Source organism: Heterocephalus glaber, unplaced genomic scaffold (assembly GCF_053883595.1).
Source record: "Heterocephalus glaber isolate CG9 unplaced genomic scaffold, H.glaber_assembly_v1.0 deba00001429, whole genome shotgun sequence".
NCBI lineage: Eukaryota > Metazoa > Chordata > Mammalia > Rodentia > Bathyergidae > Heterocephalus > Heterocephalus glaber.
This window is the reverse complement of record NW_028258294.1, coordinates 3,981,537-4,002,665: the sequence shown is the minus strand read 5'-3', so window position 1 is coordinate 4,002,665 and position 21,129 is coordinate 3,981,537. Positions and strand designations below refer to the sequence as shown.

At 38.2% G+C, this 21,129-nt stretch overlaps 1 protein-coding gene and 1 pseudogene across 4 annotated transcripts in view; both read left to right on the top strand.

Annotated features, from left to right (window-relative positions):
• Nucleotides 1–21,129, top strand: part of Me3 (malic enzyme 3) — a 229,026-nt gene that overhangs the window by 39,452 nt on the left and 168,445 nt on the right. The gene's annotated exons all lie outside the window — the stretch shown is intronic.
• LOC147827845 (Krueppel-like factor 3 pseudogene) overlaps nucleotides 1–21,129 on the top strand; it is a 72,496-nt pseudogene that overhangs the window by 38,830 nt on the left and 12,537 nt on the right. Inside the window, exon 4 of the transcript XR_015451594.1 lies at nucleotides 1–21,129. This exon is cut by the window's left edge and continues 11,776 nt beyond it; it is cut by the window's right edge and continues 12,537 nt beyond it. The product of XR_015451594.1 is annotated as a Krueppel-like factor 3 pseudogene (transcript).

Here is a 21,129-nt window from a genome sequence, read left to right as displayed (position 1 = left end):
ATTATCCCCATTTTTATAGATGATGAAATAGAGGCACAGAGAAGTGAAATAAATTACTCAAGAAACAGACCTTGAATGGAGACAGTCTTGTTCCAGGTCCTTGATCACTACACTATACTGCCTTGAGTTTCAGTTTTACACTTAACTCATGGATACTGACTCAGCTGATTGGCTCCATGAGGACAGGGAATGGGGCTCTTCCTACTGACCATGGGATCCCATGTACCTGGCTCAAGCTCTGGCATGTAGGATGTGCTTGATAAATATATGTTGAACGGTTGAATAAATGGAGAAGGAATCTGAGTCACAGGAAGGTTAAACCAACAGTTACCAGTCAGAGCCGAGATTCAGACTCAAGTCATGAGCTGGCAGACTACGCTTTGCCCCCTGGTGATACATGAGGTTCCTGATGATACATTTGAGGCATGTCAATTCATCAGTGTTCTCTGTATTTTGAACAAATGATGATGTTTCTTACTGTCTTCAAGTTGTCCAGAATGTATAATTAGCTGTAGTTTTCTATTCCCTGATAATGGTGCATGAAAAAAAAGCATTGTACTCTTTAAAGTCTGACACCAAACCCAGAGGGCTGGGTCTTACAGTAAAGCTTTCTCAGACATCCAGTTAATGTCTGGTGAAGAGTTTGGCAAAGGGGTTAGGATTATAGCGGGGGTTGTTTTATTCCACATACTATTCAAGTATTTAGATTTTCACAATGAATTTACTAAAGAAAAAATGTTTTATTTAAACTACTGAAAAGTAAGTTATTAAAGTAAATTTGAACACAATTAAGTGGCATTCTACTTCAGGACAACATTCTTGCTCCTCAGATGTCATCCTTTTACTCTTGCCTACCTCTCTGGTCTCATCATCTCTATAAACATAGTCTAAATACACTCCTCCATATGCTACATTTTCTCTTTTCTCTGTGTCCTTTGCAATACTGTTTGTCCCAGAGTAAAACCAACATCTCACAACAGTGTATTTGGGGACGTACTAGGTGATCTAGTACTTGGAGCAGTGAATTTGCCTTTCTCTTCCACTGTCTGATGCCAAAGTAGAAGTTCAAAAGTATTAGAGGAAAATAGAGAAAGGCAGAAAATTATAGGCGGCACCAACATTCATTCATTCAGTTCACCCTCTAAGCAACTAGTAAAATCTAAACACTCAATAAGCTATTTTTTTTATTCAGTACTGGGAATCAAACTCAGGACCTTGCACTTGCCAGGCAGGCACGGTGCCACTGAGCTAAAACCCTGGCCCTAACCACTCAATATAACCAGCTAAATTTTCCACATGGACTCTTTTACAGCCAGTAGAATTAATCATAGGCGGTTTCTTTTGACTAGATATCTCAATATTGATATGAACGTAGCAGCTCATGTTAGGTTTGGCCTAGAATAGTAACTAGTTGGATGAAACATTGGTAGGGAGGAGAAGAGAACATTGGTCTCAAAGCTATTTATGTGGTAAATACATTTTTTTCTACTTAATTGTTTGTTTACCTGGAGGAATTTGTCAAAGAATCCACAAATTTCCTAGCCATAGCAAGTGAAAGTAAGTGCTAACTCTGATGGTTCAAACAAAAGCAATCTTGGCCTAGATTAAGGCAAATAGAAAACAGAAGGTCAAAAGGATATCTGAAAGATGCAGTTAATAAGGTAGGCCTAGGGAAATGCTGGAAGTAGAGGCTGAGAACCCTTCAGAATCCTTTAGTTTCTCTGTTATGGGCAGTAAGGCCAGCTTCTACTTCTGGAATGTCTCCATGGCTGCCTCACAACTCCCATGCTTATATGAAAATTCTGGCCTCAGAATGATACATACTCACCATCCCTTGGTCCCAAAGCTAATTATGAGAGAAATAATTGACTGGGGAGTGGCCACTTCTGGTACAGTCAGCAGCTGGGTGGAGGGGTCCCATGATGCACTATGGTTGCTGGAGGGTGAGAAGCGTCGGGGGAGGGCAGGGGTGGTGGTGATTTTAGAGAGGCAGACAATCCAGAAGATGTCTACTATATTAATAAAAGGTGCTCAGGACCCCAGGAGGGAAAGGGGTGTTCCATAACACCTGCACACACGGAACACTTGATTACTGCTTGTTACTGAACTAAGAGAATGTGTGAAATGATAGACTGATTGAGCTGTGGATTAAGTTGTTACTTCTATAACAATGCTATATTCTAGAGCAATGCCTTGGTTATTTGCTCATGACTATTTGCTAGCCTGAAAGAGTATGAAACAAAATAAAAGAACATATGCAATTTTTATATAACACCTTAGTATACTCTGTTCTAAGTACTTTTCTTTTATTAACCTGTTTAAATTAATTCTTGCAATCCCATAAAGTAGTATAAGGGTTCTTCAGAGAAGCAGAACTAATAGGCTATATTAGATAGATATGAGGAGATTTATTATGACAACTGACTCATATGACCATTTTAGATCTAAACTATAAAATACTCTTTTAAATAAAAATGTAATTTTATCTTCTGTTTTGAAGGATTTATTTTCATCTGTATAAAAATTTATTCAGCAAATATGTTGGGTTTTTTGTTTGTGCTTGTGTTTCTTGAGACAGAGCCTCACTATGTGGCCTAGGATGGCCTCAAGCTTGCAGTGATCCTCCTGCCTCAGCCTCCCGAGTACTGGGATTACAGAAGGCACCACCATGACCTGCTCAATGAATATTTTTATATTCTGATTTATTTCAGAATAAATACAGAATATTACAACTTTTTGCCCATTTATTCCAACTAGATTAAAATTATGATTTGAATATTGCTTCTCCTGAAAAATTCTCTAAATCTTTCCTATTAAATTATTCTAAAAGGTTGGAGTAACTTTATCTTAAATGTATGTTTTACCTCAGCTTAAATTTGGATATAGCCTTATTCACAAAAGCAAGTTTAAAATTTGGGAATTTGTTATTTATAAAAAGGAAAGAAGAAAAGAACAGAAGGAGGTAGAGAGGAAAGAGAAGAGAATGGAAGAACAAGAAGAAGAGGAAAGGAAAGAAGAAAAGAAGAGAAAAGAGGAGAGGAGAGGGGAGGGGAGGGAGAGGAGGGAGTTGGGGGAAGACTTGAATTTAAAAGTACTCCAGAAAAAAACCCACATAAATACATAAAAACTTTCTAGAGTAATGAAATCATCCTGTCCTGTTGATTACTAAGAAAAAATTTTAGGCCAATTGTAAATAATTCAAAGTTATACATTTTTGTTTAAGAATTCTGAGAATCATGCTTACAAATTAACTAGGACAAAGGTGAAAGAGTTGAATGCATTATTCTTAAGTTCCATGAATTCTGTGCCAATATAAACAATGTTTTCTTTCCATTCGCCTTATATTTGGATTGAAATGGTTGAAAATGGTGGTTTTCTTCTTTTATTAACCTCAAAGAACATTGTTTCAGGATGAGAAATGAGTATTTTGAGTAGACAAACAATTTCCCTAAAGTAATTATGGAGAAATTCAGAAATGGCACCAATAGGTGGGTTTTGATTTTCTGATCTGGATTCAATACAGCAACATTTAGGTCTGGACTCTTAATTATGAGGCCTGGAAGAGTTCCTCCAACGTCAACTAACCCTGGATCCAAACCCAAGCCTTGTTCTGGAGGAGGCCTGGTCAGGAGCTTGGACCATGTTGTATTATTTAACCAATCACAGACATAAGAAACCTCATAATCTGATGCAAAAATGCACCTAAGTAAGTGGCTAGAGGTCAGATGAAGCCCATTTGGTAAAACCGCAGGAAATTGGACTGAGGCCCTAGAGGGCAGAGTGATTGACTAAATTAGCAAAGTGTCTGAATTTTAAAATATTTAAATAGAAAAATATGTATTAAGGTATAGATGTAATTGAAAGTAACTCCTCAAAGTGGATCACCTGGTTGGAATACCTATATCTTCTTCAATAAAAGTACCCCATTTGTAAGCTGCAGATTCAGTGTTCAAAGGAATTGCGTGATAAACTTCCATAAATAGCTAATCTTTTACAAGTGGTCTGTCTGTATGGTGTGGTGCAATTCAAAGATGGAAGTTCAGACTATTTCTGACATCCCTTGCAGAAAGCCTATTTACTCATTTTTAGATATCATAACAGCCAATTGGCTTTCTGGTTTCTCAGTGCATAACATATTAGAAAATAATAACCATAAAAGAAGACAAGATCACAATAGCTAGAAGTGATGGCTGAACCTTTTCAAAAAAAGAAGATAGAAATTTTAAATATTGAGCTGGAAAAATCAAATGATCACATGTCTGAGACCATTTTGCGAAGGCAAATTGCCTCAGAGGATTTCTTTTGCATAAAGTGATATAGCTATTGTGCTCAGAAAAATGTAGCCATTAAGCTACTGATAGATCACACTCACTACCCCTGTTTGAGGAGATTGGGAATATGTATCACACACTTCATTTTAACAGAATATACATTTATTTATTTATTTATTTATTTATTTATCTATCAGAACATCTACTAAGTGTCAAGCACTGTGCTAAGTGCTGTTGATTTAAGAGAAGATAAGACATGTGTTTGTAATATGAAGCATGCAACAAGTAACATAAAAAACTTATTTTAATTTTGTCCCAAAATATTGAATTTTAGCACTAAGCGGGTGCTTATTACATTGGAAACTTACTACATAGGAAAATTTATTGACATAGAAATGTTCATTCTGTGGTAAATGATCTGTTGCTCTGAATTATTTGAAACCCATAGCTGGAAGAACATTAATGAGATAATCAGACTCACACTCAAAATGAATCTGATGCCCTAATCAGTCTATGATTTAATCCAAATCCTTTCTTTTCTCCACTTCCAAAGGAGATCATGTTGACAAGTAAGGTCAAATTTGGCAGCCGAAAAGAAACCAGAGTTAATCAGTACCATATTTTTACCCCTCAATTTAATACTTTAGTGTTCTACAATCTTCATATGAAGTTTTTTCACCAATAAAATTGTTAATTCTTTAATGTTAGGAGTAAAGTCATGTATGTGACCTGCTCAATGCTATATATGTTCAGACTTAGATTTAGCTAGTATTTCATCATTGGCTTCTCTGTGTAAGCTATGCGTAGGCATTTTTCACATTTACAGTACTATCTCATTTAATCTTTATATTAATTCTATAAGAATCTTGAATGTAGATATCACAATTTTTGGAAAATGAAGCTAGGTTACTTATGTTACCTAGTTTATGACTATACATCTAGTAAAAAGATTTGAACTCAGGCCCTCAACTCTAGTGGTATGGTACTGAATAATGGGTATACTAGTCAGCTAGCTTTCCCATTCCTGGAAAAAATACTAGACACCCACGACTTAAAGAAGAGGTTAAGCAGAGAATAGAAGAGCTCAAAAGAGAAAGGTGCCAGGGACCATATATAGTCCCCAAGCTCAAACCACCTTGACACACCCAGACATGCCCAGAAGTGTGCATTACTAATTCCCTAGGAAGCTCCCAAGACAATAAAGTTGATAATTAAGTTTAACCATCACAATGTGTTTCAGACACACCTATTCACAGTCTTCCACTGTACGTTAATATCATCCCAGAATCTTTTTTAGATTTTGGATTATTTATTTTCCCTTTGTCATTTGGACTCTAACTGTAGATCAGGTTTCACATCTGGGCTGCAGTGTAACACCCAAGAAAGAAATGTTATATATGAAAGAGCCAGAGTGTATTTTTCTTTATCCTTTGGTTATTTTTCCTTTCCTAGTCACATAGCTTGTGGTTAAATTATTTTCCTTAGACTTGCATACTAAAATAATTTGCCTTTGGGTAGAAGCCAAGCACAGACCATTTTCAATTCTCTACAAAACTGTTTTTAGAAGCGGCTCAAATGAAAGAATTCCATGTCTTACAATGGGCATTTGAGTTGTTTATTTGGGGTAATCATTGCTAGAATGTAGTCTCTTCAAAATCTTGCATCTTCTCATTACACTCTTTCGACACGTCTCAATAACTACACAGAAAACAAGAGCACTGACTTAAAAGCCCACATCAGTTACCATTTCCAGACTTATGTAACAGTTTGTCTCCTTTATGTTGTTTAAAATTTTAATGAGGCTATTTAATTTTCCACTTTTCTGTGCATTTCTGTTTTATAAAATTCTTAGTTTCCTTAGAGGAAACAGGAAAGAAAGAACCCTTGAACTAAATAAAACGAGTACTCACTTTGTTTCAGGAATAATGGTAAGTGCTTTATCTGTGTTATTATGGTTAAGACCTACAACCCCTATTTCTTCGTATATAATAGATGAATTGAAGCTTAAAGAAACAATTTGTCCAAGGCCACTCATCTGTAAGAAATGCCAGATCCAGGATCTTTTATTTTATCAAAATAAAAGCAGATTGGCTCCAGAAACCCTTGCTCTTTGTCTTGTCTTTTAATAGACTTTTATTTTGGGCTATTTTAGATTTATAGAAATGTTGTCTAAATAGTACAGAGAGTTTATATATATTATATATATGAATACTACTATATACACACATATATATATATCCCTTAACCTCATTTCCTCACATTGTTAACATTTCCATGGTGCATTTGTCAAAACTGAGAAACTGATGTTGTTATATTATTACTGACTAAATTCCACACTTTATTTGGATTTCACCATTTTTCCACTAGTGTCCTTTTTCTGGATCCAGTGCAGGGGACCACAATTGCATTTTTGTTGTCATGTTTCCCTGACCTCTCTTGTCTGGGACAGAGTCTCTGTTTTTTCTTACTTTTCATGACATGGCAGTCTTGAGTGGTGTAGAATGCCCTCCAGCTGGGTTTGTCTGATGTTTTTTCTCATGATTAAATGGGGTTATGAGTTTTTTGCAAGAATATCAGTGAGGTAGAACTTTTGAACCTAACAACTTTCTGGTGCTATGTTGCTCTCAGGCATGCTTATATCACAAGTGAGCAGGGTATTTCTATTTATCATTCTACCAAAGAATGGATGACATCTCTGGTTTGATTTAGGGGAAAAATATTTAAGAATATAATTTAAAATCCTGCAGTGATTTTGATAATTCCACAATGACAATTAACAGCTTGAGACTTAATGTCATCACTGAGAAGTTCTTAATGAACTGATGTTCAGGTGTAGAGAAGTTCCAATATTTTTTATTTTGAAAATCTTTCCAAGAAAAATGAACCTAAATGTCACAAAAGGTTCAGTTAGAGGAAAAAAAAAAAAGTCTTTACTGTTACTTATCATTATGAAATGTTTTAAAAATACCTTAAATGCCTAACAACAGAGGAATGGTTACATAAATTATAGCATATGTCCAAATGGTATATTATCAAAACTTTAAAAAGATATTTACAAAAGATAAGTCATAATATAGACAATACTTAGTGGAAAAGAGCAAGATATAACATTGCATTCTTTTTAGTCACAGCTAACAATACATACATTGTTGCATTGTGCAAAAGTGACTAGAAGAAAATACACAAAAATGTCAACAGTGGTAACCCTTGGGTGGCCAGATTATAAGTTTTACTTCTACTTTTTCATGCATTCCTTGCAATTATGATGTTTATGTTTACTTTGTTGTTATTAAAAATCATTACAAATGAGTATGCTCTTAAACTACTGCGAGGATATTTTGTGACTTCAGGAAGTGGTTTCACTAGGCAATCCTTCAGAGTAGGTCCCACGAATTCAACTTCATTCTCCCCCAGCCCCCAAGGCATGGAACCATCAAGGTTAGGATGCTAATGTCCTGTGAGTATGAGAAGTGGAGAAGAGGAAGGAAGTTCTCTGATGCTCACCTCAACTGCTCCCCCCATATATACACCCACTCCCTTGCTAAGACAGCCCTGCAAAGACAAGAGCAGATACAGACAGAGATAGACCCTTACCAGCTCTGTGATCTTGAATGAATTATTCCACCTCAAGGTTTCTACCTCAACTGAGGGACTGTATAAAGAAATAAATGAAGTGCTCCTACCAGGATTTGAAAATTGAACAAGTTAAGACTCTGTTGGGCCAGGGATTTTGCTCAGTGGTTCCGCCGCCTGCTTTGCAAGCACAAGGTCCCGAGTTCAATCCCCGGTACCAAAAAAACAAAACCAAAGAAAGACTCTGTTTCCTCATCTTTAAAAAGAGAATAGTAACACTACCTACTTTGTGCAATTTGAGGTAAGACAAATAAATTAATATATGTAAAGTGGTTATGACAGCTCCGGGCATGTAGTAGACTTTCAGTGAGTGGAATGGAATCTGGCACCTTCATTTTGCACAATCAATTGCTACTTACCAGGAACTTGAGACTCCTGTACTGAATGATTTTTCAGGTAAACTCAAGCTTTAAAATCCCATAATTCCAATTATTCAGAGGATACAGCTTCTCAAATTGTGATCTTAAAAATATGTGTAGGCTCCAAATATGGCCAGAAGCTCATTAACATTTATTCATGTAGAAGAGCAGTTCATAAATTACTTCGATTTCTGAAAATCAGAAAATCATGTCCCAAAAGGACCTCCAACCAAAGGGTCTTGGGTTTTCATGCTGGATCATTTAGCAGAAATATGTATATGAAAAAGTTTGGTTCTGCCACAATGAGTATATGCCTACAATCAAAAACACTAGAACTTTTCTTGTGGGCATGTGTGACCTGATTTAACATTTTAGACATATTGTAAAGAAGTAGCTCAATTCATTTAAAGTGGTAAGTCATATATGACTGAGAGTCCTAAACCTTAATATTTAATACAATGTGAAGAATAATAACTCTATGAGAGAAGTGACTAGACCTGTTTTTAGCCTAAAGGAACACAGAGAATCTATTGAAAAATTTAATTTAAAGAGCACTTAGCTCAGGAAAGTGTTTGGCAAATGATGTGACTATTTGGGGTTTTGAGGACTCAGCTTTGGGAGACCACAGAAGTTCTTGGGCATCTTTTTAGTGACCATTGTCAAGAAGCAAAGAAGATAAGAAACTGAGGTCCAGTGTAAAAGAAGCACCCTGGGAATCAAGAGCCCTGGGTACCCCAGAGAAGGTTGTTCTTGCGTTGGTGACCTCTTAATGCCTGCCTGGCCCACTGGGACCCAGTCAGAAAGGAATATAGCTCTCCAGTCTACTCATATGGACCAAAAGGGGTTCCAGGACTCACAGTGAGAATGTAACCTAGCCTGTGTATTTGGTGTTTAAATTAATCCTAAATCAGGTCAATTAGAGAGAGGATGTTTTTGCTAGTTGAGACGAGTTTGTAATGTCTACATGTTGTGAAAGTAGCATTTGTAAAGCACTTTGCTGTTTCCAGTGCTATTATTGTTTTAGGCAGGCCTGGGTTTAAATACCTTTCCAAAAAATGGAAACAAAGTCTTTGTAAATAGGGAAGGGTGGAGGGGGTGAAGGGAGGGCAGGGGAAGGGGAAAAAAGTAAGAACCAAGATACTCATGTAATTGTACAAAATCCCAATGATGTATGTAACTGTATTTTATACTTAAAATGTACCAATAAACTGAATGGGGAGTTTAAAAAAGTTTTTTTAATGAAATAAATACCTTTCCATGCAATATTAATTGTATGACAGGGGCAATCACTTAAGCCTTTCTTGCTCTTTCCCTAGTCCTTCTTAGAGGTGCTGGGAAAATGACATGAGATTCTGTTTCATATGCTGAGCACAAGGTAGTCACATACTAAACACTCAGTGAAAGGTAGACGTTAGTTTATTGTCCCTGCTCCTCACAGAAACTCTTTGAGCTGGTCGCCTGCACCTCACCTTTGAGGCAGCTGCCATTATTACTCCTGTTTTAAAGATGAAGAAATTGAGATTTAGAGAGGCTGAGTGGGTTGTCCAATGTCACACATACAGAACCAGGGGAAGAGCTGACATCAAGGCTTGTCTTCACAATTAACTTCTAAGTAGCTCAGTTCCCAGACAAAGCAAAGTCTTCCTCTGAATGTAGCACTGACCAGATAACCCCCCAGCTTTACTGAGGTATGAATGACAAATAGAAATGATACATATTGAAGGTCTACAATGTGGTGATATATGTATACATTGTGAAATCAAGCTAAAGAATATGTTCATCACCTCTCATAGTTCTCTACACCCATTTGCGCTTGTGTGTATGTGTTGAGAATACTTAAGAGCCAGCCTCTTAGCAAATGTCAAGTACACACTACTTATTATAGTTACTATACTTTATAGTAACTACATCAGTTCATTAGATATCCAGAGCCTACTCATCCTATAACTAAAAGCTTATACTCTTTGACTAACATTTCCCTAATAATCCCCAAACACTGGAAACCACAACTCTAGTGTCTGTTTATATGCATTTCACTTTTTTACATTCTACTTATAAGTGAGATCATGAAGTATGTCTTTCTGTGTCTATTTCACTTCGCATAATGTCCTCCAGCTTCATTCATGTTGCCACAAATCACAAGATTTCCATCTTTTCTAGCGCTGAATATTCATATACATATATTCACAACACACACAGGCAAATGGATATATATAGATTTAGCTATATCCATTCGTCTGTCAATAGATAATTAGGTGTCTATCAAAGGAATGGGTTTTTTGATTTGTTTTGTTTTGTTTTGTATTATTTGAGCAGCTACTTCTTTTAAGTATGTAATGGAGAAACCAAAGAGTAACAACTATTTCCCCTAGAGGCTCTGGTGAAGTGGTCCAGACTCTGAGTTTTGCCACCCTAGATTCTCTGATCAAGACCATATGCGATCTGACAGCCAGTAAGAAGAGTTCAGTAATGTGGCCAAGTATAAGGGATGGGGAACTAGGGTTGCTCCTCTGAACTGAGGCCTAACTTCAGGACAATATCTGGGAGATCAGCTTGGCTCAAGGCAGTCCTCAGGGTTTTAGCTAGTAATGCAGCTGACTGAGAACTGGGCAGTTTGATTTCCCACTGTTCCTGGCCTTTCTGTTTTATTCAACAAAGTACATATCACCTATTTATTGTCAGTCGGTCACTGTCTGGGTTTTAAGTTGCAGCGAGTCCCCATCATTTCTCCCAAAACTCAGAAGCAGACACTGATTCAGTCATTTTTCATGCTTGTACGGGCTACACAGATTCCTCCATAGCAGTCAATCTGTCTCTGAGTAGCAGACAACGCCTCTGCCCTCACTCCACCTACCCATAGTTGGAAATAAAACCACAGGATACCAGCTGATTCGTGCATTCACAGAGAACCAAGCTATGGTCATGGAGAGGAGGTCAAGTGGATATTGTTGCCACAAGTCCAGGATCTGAGTTCATCTCCCCAGGGATCTTGGAGTGGAAAGAATATTAACAACCTGAGTCCTGCTGCATCTTTCATCTTTGTGTACAACATGTTTGTGTACACCTACCTATGTACTGATTTCTACATTTGTTAAATTTCCGTATTATCTTACCCATAATATTTAGGTTCAATTTAATTGCCCCTTTCTATGTGAAACATGAGGAGTAATGTTTCTTTCTTTTGAGCCCTCAAATTATTTAGTTTCTGCTTCTGGATATTTTATTGTGAAATATTTCAGACAGAAAAAACTATAAAGATAATATAAAAATATCCATGCACCAATCATCCAGTTTATGAAATGAAACATTATAAATGTATTTGGTGCCTCCTTTTATTCACCTCTCTGATCATATGTTTTTCTTTTTCATCACCTCTAATGGAATCACTGTGATAAATTTTGTGTTTAACAACTTCCATGCATATTTTTATACTTCTACTACACATGGAGAAATTCTTAAATTACAGTCTTTTTGCATATGTTTAAACATGTTAGCAATTATATCAAATGCAAGTATCCTTCTTCAACTGCCTCATTTCTAGTGATAGTTTCTATGATCTGGAGGCTATTATGAAAGCAAAATGAATTAATACATGCAAAGCACATAAAGCATGCCTGGTACATAATAAATATTAAATAAGTGTTAGCTACTATTATTTTTTGTTTATGATGTTTTGAGAGTCATACATGCTATAGATTTAGTTTTAGGCCTCTCATTTTATTTTTTTTTGCTTAAATTCTTTTATTGATACATTTTAGGTATACAGTACATTTACATTTATCATTGGGTGCTTGTACCTGTACATGATGTATCTTGGTTCTTATTTTTTCCCCATTACCTCTGAGCCCTTCACCCCCTCCACCCTTCCCTATTTACTTAGACTTTATTTCCTAGGCCTTTTATTTTAAATACTGCATAGCATTCTGTTATACCATAAACTAGAATTACTTGCCTCTGCTTGTGCTGATGAACATTTAAGTTGTTTCTGATTTTTGCTACCGCAATTTTATAATCAATATTTCTGCATATGTTTCCCTGTACATGGGCAAGTCTTTCAAGCTTATACGAAGAATACAGAATCACACAAATTTATGTATACAAATCTTATAATTCCTAGCAGATCATAAGCTTCTTGAAGACAAGCCTAATGGAATTCAATCATTCAATGATTCATTTAGCAAGTATTCATTCACCACCCAATACAGGTAGAATACAGGTCTCGGTGACCTGATTCAAAGAATAAATGTCATGGAATGTTTCCCAAAGGTATGTATGCTCTTGAACACACTCTCAGGACACATGTAGTCAGAACTGTGGTCATTTCAGAGGGCAAGGAAGCTGGCTTTCATTGAATAATGAATCAGGCACTGTGTGTATTCTTTCATTCAAACCAAACATTAAGGATACCATTTGCTAGTTGTGTGTCTAGGAATTCTCATTACTCTTGCTGAGTCTAGTTTTTTCTAATGAGAAACCACTGTTTTATTGTGTTTAAGAGGATAAACCCGACTAACTTCAAATTCTGAGCATCACATGTTAACTATATGACCTTGTACAAAGGATTTAACTTCTCTCAATCCATGCTTTGTGACCTATAAAATCATGCTAACAATTATAGTATCTATATGAAAGGGGGGTTATGAAGATCACATGAGAAAATCCAAGTGTTTACCTAGGGCCTGAAACATACTAAGTGCTCAACAATTGGTGGCTATAGTGATGATCACATTAATTATGACATCCACTAACCAAAACATTTGTGCCTTTTTAAACATCAGCACATCCAGGAAGTCATGTGTGATTTTTACTTTCACCACTGAACTATAAATTGTCACTTACAGTATTACCAATTACTACTTCTTGTACATGAAAGTATATTCACGATGTATTTCATCTCCACCTTAGTTTATTTAGACAATGGAGTTTTACTGTGTCTTAATTTTTTTCAACCGGTAGATTTTCTCTACATAATGGAATGACCACTAAGAGGGCACTGGGGCAGTCCATACCCAGAAGTTTCACCAGCAACTGCACACTTTGGAGGGAGCTTAGAGGGTATTTGAGTCTATTGCTTTGACCCCAAGCAAAAGTACATTTAAACCCTTCATGAAAACATCACTTTTATGAGTGGATCTTCAGAGGGAAATTCCAGAACTGTCTCTAAAACTCAGTTCAGACACTTCCCAGACTACTTACATGTCATGCATAGTTTTACTAGAATTTGATTTCATTACAGAGAGGTCTCCAGCTCCCCATAGTGGCCCCTACTAAGAATGCTTTCTAATTTAAGCAAGTGGGTGGACTTTTTCTTCAAGAAACAGGGATAACGACTCACAAATAATGAGCAGATAAACTGTAATCTGCTAGATCCATTGAAGAATATTTGGATCTTTCCCTAAGAAATACATTCTGGCGTTTGTGTTTAAATGTTTTGCAACTTTATATTTAAGGAGTACACTGCTTACGCTTTATGCTTGGAATCAATTTTGTATTACTTCCAAATAATAGACTGCTGCAAAGTACATGGGAAATGCCTGAGAGGTACATTTTGGTTATGGGAAGAGTCATGGCATGATCTCTTTCCTGGTGGGAGATTAAAAAATAATTATTCTGGGACCCACTGTCTTTCTAAAGAACAAAAGAGAGATGAAAGCCTTTCTAAAATATCTGCAGGGTCATCAAGTGGAAATGAGGACTTGGTCTGCTGGTCCCAGAAGGCAGACCGAAAATGTATTGGAAACTGAAAAAACATTTGTCAAAGATACTGAAGAAGGAACTGGGAAGTACACTTTAACTCTTAAGATTCTGTAAATCTCTTATAAGAAGGACTTACTTTCCTACTTCGCCTTTTTTCTGATGATATTGACTTTGCTCTTTTTGGATGTATTTTTCCTCGAGTGGAAAAAAGCCTATCTTTTAATATATTGGTATATATGCAATACTAAAGAATCGGAGAGAAGGGGTTCGCTAACAACGTGTATGGTAGGAAAAAGGGGAAAAGATGAGGCTAGGGAAGGATTCAGACTCGATAGCATAGAATAATGAGAAGAGTTAGAGAAAGTTGGGGATTCTTAAAGCAAAAGTATGAAAAGATTAAAAAGCTAGGTTCATTCAACACATAATGTATTTTCCAGAATTACTTGACTTAGTGCCATAAGAGTAAAGGTAAAAGTAGAGGTTAAAGGTGATATTCAACCAGTGTGGAATGAATCTAAACCAATCAAAATGGAGGAATAGAGCGAGCGGCGCCGGCGTCATGTGACTGCCTGGCGTTGCTGCCAGGAGCCAGAGGGGAGCCGGGAGCGGAGCTGCGCGGAGCCACGCCGCATGCGCGCGCCGTGCCGTCCCCTTGCCCTGGGGCCGAAGCGGAGCGCTGAGCGGCTCTCACGGTACCGCGTTCGCTGGACTCCCGGTGGCGGGGAGCCAGGCCTTTACTTCCCGTCGGCAGCGCTCTGCACCGCGCCTCGCAAAGCCGAACACCAGAACACCCTAGAAGGTTTAACTGAAAGAATGTTCATGTTTGACCCAGTCCCTGTCGAGCAAGAGGCCGAGGACCCTGTCTCGGTGTCCTACCTGTCTAATTACACGGAGTCCATGAAGCCCAGCAAGTATGGGGTCGTTTACTCCACACCGTTGCCTGATGAGTTCTTGAAGACCCCAGAAGGCCTGTCGCACGGAATACAGATGGAGCCAGTGGACCTCACGGTGAACAAGTGTGCCTCACTGCCTTCGGCTGGGAATTCTCCCTCCTCCCTGAAGCTCTCATCTTCACACCGAGATCATCACGGGGCTGAGCATGCCTTCTTCTAGTCCGCCAATTAAAAAGTACTCACCCTCCTCGCCAGGTGTCCGGCCCTTCAGCATGCCTCTGTCCATGGCCCCAGTGATGGCAGCTGCCCTCTCTCGGCACGGAATCCGGAGCCCGGACATCCTGCCTTTCGTCCAGCCAGTCATGGTGCAACTCGTCCCCTTTATGTACACCAGCCACCTCCAGCAGCTGCTCATGGTCTCCTCGTCAGAGATGGAAAAGTCAAGCAGTAGCATGCAAGCACCAGTAATTGAATCATATGAGGAGCCCATATTACAGAAAAAAATTAAAATAGAACCTGGGACTGAACCACAGAGGACTGATTATTATCCTGAAGAAAAGACACTCCCTTTAATTAACTCAGTGTCGCCCGCGCCAGCATTATTGCAAGGGAATCAGCTTCAGTCATTGTGCAGCCTGGGAAGAGACCTTTACCCGTGGAATCCCCAGATACACAAAGGAAGCGGAGGATACACAGATGCGACTATGACGGATGCAACAAAGTACACTAAAAGCTCCCACTTGAAAGCGCCCAGAAGAACACATACAGGAGAAAAACCCTACAAATGTACGTGGGAAGGATGCACACGGAAGTTTGCTCGGTCTGATGAACTCACAAGACATTTACGAAAACACACTGGAATCAAACCTTTCCAGTGTCCAGACTGTGACCGCAGCTTCTCCCGTTCTGACAGTCTTGCCCTCCATCGGAAACGCCACACGCTAGTCTGAAAACCTCCATCCCCCACTTCAGCGCGACTCCCCACTCTCCTGGCTCTCTCTGTCCTCCCTCCTATTATCTAACTCATTTTGCACACGTACCTTTTAATTTTGATTCCGCTGGTCTGAACCTCTGAATTTATATCATTCAAAACTTCTGAATGGTCAGTAGTTGAATACCCTCTAATCCTCCTCCTTACCACGGGTCAGACGTAAAGAATGTGAACACTTTTTTTTTTTTCTGGAGATGCTAAGCAAACCCTTCTTACAAGTACGTTTAATGTAATGAGAATAAGGGAACATGTAAACTAACATAACCAATTGTCAGTTTCTCCATGTATTTCTCAAAAGAGTATCAAAGTAAATGTATTAGAAATACAGTATCTAGCCTGCTAGTCCTTGCCAGAGACACTCGTGCCTCTGCACCATGATCTGATTTTATGCTCAGCAGCAAAAAGAAGGTTGGTCCCCACTCACCAGTTAACAAGACTTGCAGCAGGGGATCATGCCAGTAGAGTCACCTCTGCCATTGTCCTTCACACATCTTGCTTCACAACCTGAATTATCTCCTCGTCTAAATCAAGGCCTTTGCCCTTCTTTGTGCCTGAAGCCCACATCGAGGGCTTTGGCACCACTAGGAGATGAGCGAGAGCTGTTTAATTAGGTGGGTGATGGGTGGCAGTTCAGAGGGATGGAGGCCGGATTGCATAACATGGAGGAGAAGCAGAGGGCCAGGGACCAGGGGCCGCAGAGGAGGAAGCTGCTGGTTCCTCCTAGCTGGGGTTTGTCAGCGAGGTGTCAGCACTTGGTTAGCTATGCAGTGCTAACCAGAGAGCTTCAATCTCCATGCATGCTCAGCGGTGCACAAACATGCTGCAAAGCCAAACACCCATGGGGTTTTCCGCTCAGAGGTCTCCATTCCTGCAGAATCCTTGGTATGGACCATCAAGTGTTGAGGGTAACAAAACCACAAAAATATTTGCCCAGTAGTAAAAAGTAAGAATTTTTAGGGTAAAAGTATGGATAGTCTTCCCTTTACCCAACTTGTTGTGTAACTTTGCAAGCAGGGAAATGTTGAGTGTTATTTTATTCCCATATCAAATTAATCACATAGCTTTTATATGAAATGTCACTGTAAACTATAAGGTGCCAGACTGGTTGTCATTTGTGTTTATGCCACACATCATAAATGAGCATCTGCTAAAGCTTTAGGAGATTTGTTCAAGTAAGACCTGAGTAGCACTCTTTGTAAATATAACTAGTTGTGAAGCACATATACCTTCATTTTGGAGGCAGATTTCTGAAAAAATGTAGAAAACCACGGTTCAGGGATTTATATACATACCTTGAATATTCCCAGAAGTTTTCTGTTGGAGTTAGTTACTTCCCATCACTAGCAAGCATCCTGTCAGAAGAACAAACTGAAAAAAAAATGACGTGTTTATGTTGAAGATAAATAACACCATTAATGGGGGAAGTTTTTCAAAAGCAGGCTTTTGAACACTGTAGTCTAAATGCCTGTAAAAATAATTCATACAGAGAAATGTCACTGGTCTCAAGTTTGAAGAAAATGGGCAGTGGTGGTCAAACATGGTTGCATATAACCAAATGCTCCTTTGTTCCTCTATGAAGAATGGAGGAGTGGGAGAGAGAAGAAAGGAATCCTGCAGATCCATCCCAGCTACAACTCAGGATCCAGTGCAGCCTTAGCTGGGAGGAATACATGATTTAAGTTTTTAAATAGCAGTGGATGAGTGACTGCAGACCTGCGGATTGTGTGGGGAGCTTACTTTCTTGGTGCTGGGTTAAAAGTTACATGGACTGCGCACCTAAGAGGTCCCACTCAGCCCTGTAAGCCAGCTGCAATGAGTGAAATGTAAGTGAGAAATGTAAAGAAATTTGCTACCTTGGCATTTCGGTTTCTTGGTTTTTTTTTTCCTTAGCACTACAGATTTTTTTAAAGACTATAACATGCTATTTGGGCTGTTGTTTTCTTTTTTTTAATTAATTTTATTGGTACATTTTAGGTATATGGTATGATGACATTCATCATTGGAAATTTGCACCTTTACATAGTCTCTCTTGGTTCTTATTTTTTCCCCCTTCCCCTGCCGTCCCTTCAACCCTTCCATCCCTCCCTATTTACAAAGACTTTGTTTCCATTTCTTCATTTTCTCATATTAATTCCATTCCCTTCTTTCCTTTCCCCTACCCCTCCCACTTCCCCTTCCCCTTTGTCCCTTTTCTTCCCATTTCACATTATCTATTATACCTTTTAGTCCTTATTTACACTTTCAGTTTCTCACACTAGAGAAATTATTTGGTATTTACACATATGTGTCCTATTTATTTCACTTAAGAGTATCACCTCAATGTGCATCCATTTAGCTATAAATGGCTCTAATTTCTCATTTTTTATGGCTGAGTAGTACTCCATTTTATAAAAAAAAAAAACCCACATTTTCTTTAACCAGTCTCCAGTTGATGGGCATTTGGGCTGCTTCCAAGTCTTAGCTATTACAAATTGTGCAGCTGTGACCATGGGTGCACATATATCACTGTGGAATGATTCTTTTAATTCTTTAGGGAAGACACCCAGCAGGGGAATAACTGGGTCGAATGGGACTTCCAGTCCTAGTTCTTTGAGGTATCTCCATACTGATTTCCACAGTGGTTGCACCAGTCTACACTCCTATCAACAGTGGAGAAGGGTTCCTCTTTACCCACATCCCCGCCAGCATTTGTTATTGGTTGAATTCTTGATAACAGCCATTCTTTGTGGAGTGAGGTGGAATCTCAGCCTTGTTTTCATTTGCATCTCATGAATGACCAGTGATGTTGAACATTTTTTCATATGTTTATTTGCTATTTCCACTTCTTTGTTTGAGAAATGTCTGTTCACTTCAGATGCCCATTTTTGGATTGGGTCTTTAAATTTGGGAGGTCTGATTTTTTTAAGTTCTTTATAGATTCTAGATAGTAGACCTTTGTCTGAGGAAGAGCAGGTGAAATTTTTTTCCCACATTGTGGGTTGTCTCTTCACACTGTTGGTGGTTTCTCTTGCTGTGCAGAAGCTTTTTAATAAGAAGAGATCCCACTTGATGATTGTTTGTGCTAGTTCATGGGCAACTGAGTTTCTGTTTATAAAATCTTTTCCTATACCAGTCTTCAAGAGTTCTGCATAACCTCTGTTCGAGCCGGTTCAGCATTTCTGTTTTAATATTTAGATCTTTAATCCATTTTGATTTTAGTTGAGTGCATGGTAAGAGATATAGGTCTAGTTTTAATCTTTGGCAAGTTGAAACCCAATTTTTCCACCACCATTTATTAAAGAGGCGATCTTTCCTCCAGTGAGGGTGTTTGGCTCCTTTGTGGAAGATGAGGTGCCTGAGTGTGTCTGGAGTTGTTTCTGCATCTTCTAATCTGTTCCACTGGTCCTCAGGTCTGTTTCTTTGCCAGTACCATGCTGTTTTTATCACAGTAGCTTTGCAGTATAGTTTCAAGTTGGGGGTTGCAATACCCACTGCCATGTCTCTGTTGCCTAGAATTACTTTTGCTATTCTAGGTCTCTTCTTGTCTCAAATGAATTTTTGGATTGTTTTCTCGAGGTCTGTGAAGTATGCTGCTGGAATTTCAACTGGGATTGCATTGAATCTATATAGCAGTTTTGGAAGTATGGCCATTTTCACTATGTTGATTCTACCCAGGAGCAAGGGATAACTTTCCATTTTCTGATAACATCTTCAATCTCTCTTTTCAGAGTGCTATAGTTTTCAGAGAAGAGATTTTTGATTTCTTTTGTTAGGTTGATTCCTAGGTATTTCAGTTTTTTGGATGCTATTGTGAAAGGAATTATTTGCCCTATTTCTCTCTCAGTGAGTCTGTGGCTCATGTAGAGGAAAGCTATTGATTTTTGTGTGTTGACCTTGTAACCAGATACTTGACTGAATTTGGTTATTAAGTCTAGAAGACTTTTGGTGGAGTTCTTGGGGTCTTCTATATAGAGTATAATGTAATCTGCAAACAATGACAATTTGACTTCTTCATTTCCTATATTTATTTCTTTTATTTCTTTCTCTTGTCTAATTGCCGTGGCTAATGTTTCCAGTACTATATTGAACAGGAGTGGTGATAGTGGACATCCTTGTCTTGTTCCTGATCTCAGTGTGAAAGATTTCAATGTTTGTCCATTTAGTATGATATTGACTGTTGGTTTTTCATAGATGGCTTTTATCAGTTTGAGGTAGAGACCATCTATTCCAATTTTATGTAGGGTTTTTATCATAAATGTATTTTTTTTTGTCAAATGCTTTTTCTGTGTCTATGGAGATAATCATAGGGTGTTTGTCCTTGGCTCTATTGATATAGTGTATTACATTTATTGATTTGTATATATTGAACCATCCCTGCATCCCTGGGATGAATCCCACTTGGTCAGGGTGTATGATCTTCTTGATGATCTTCTGTGTTTTATTTGCCATTATCTTATTGAGGATGTTTGCATCTATGTTCATGAGTAAGATTGGCCTATAGTTCACTTTTTTGGTTGGATCTTTCTCTGCTTTGGGGATCAAGGTGATGCTTGCTTCCAGGAATGATTTTGGGAGTATTGCTTCTCTTTCAATTTTGTTGAGAGTTTAAACAGTAGTGGCAGTAGTTCCTCTCTGTCTTGTAGAATTTAGCATTGAAGCCCTCAGGACCCAGGATTTTCTTAGTCGGTAAGTTTTAAATTACATTTTCAATTTCATTGATTGCTATTGGGTCGTTTAGAATTTTTAGGTCTTCTTCATTCAACTTTGGTAATTCATATGTATCTAGGAATCTGTCCATTTCTTCTGTGTTTTCCATCTTATTGGCATATAGTTTCTCGAAGTAGGTATTAATAATCCTCTGGATTTCTGCTGGGTCCATTGTAATTTCATCCTTTTCATTCCTAATTGCATGGATTTGGGCCTTTTCTTTCCTTTTTCTGATAAGGTTGGCTAAGGATTGTCAATTTTTGTCAATTTTCGAAAGAAGAACAACTTGGCTTCTTTGATTTGTTGTATTGTTCTCTTGGTCTCCATTGCATTGATTCCTGCTCTGATCTTTATAATTTCCTCCCTTGTATGAGCTTTGAGTTTGTCCTGGTCTTCTTTTTCTAGAAGCTTGAGGTATAGCATCAGGTTTTTAATTGACTTGCTCTGTTTTCCTAATATGAGTATTCACTGCTATGAATTTCACTCATGAGACTGCTTTCATTGTGTCCCATGGATTCCGATATGTTGCATTCTCATTGTCATGTAATTGTAGAAACTGTCTTATTTCTTCTTTAATTTCCTCTGTGACCCATTAGTTA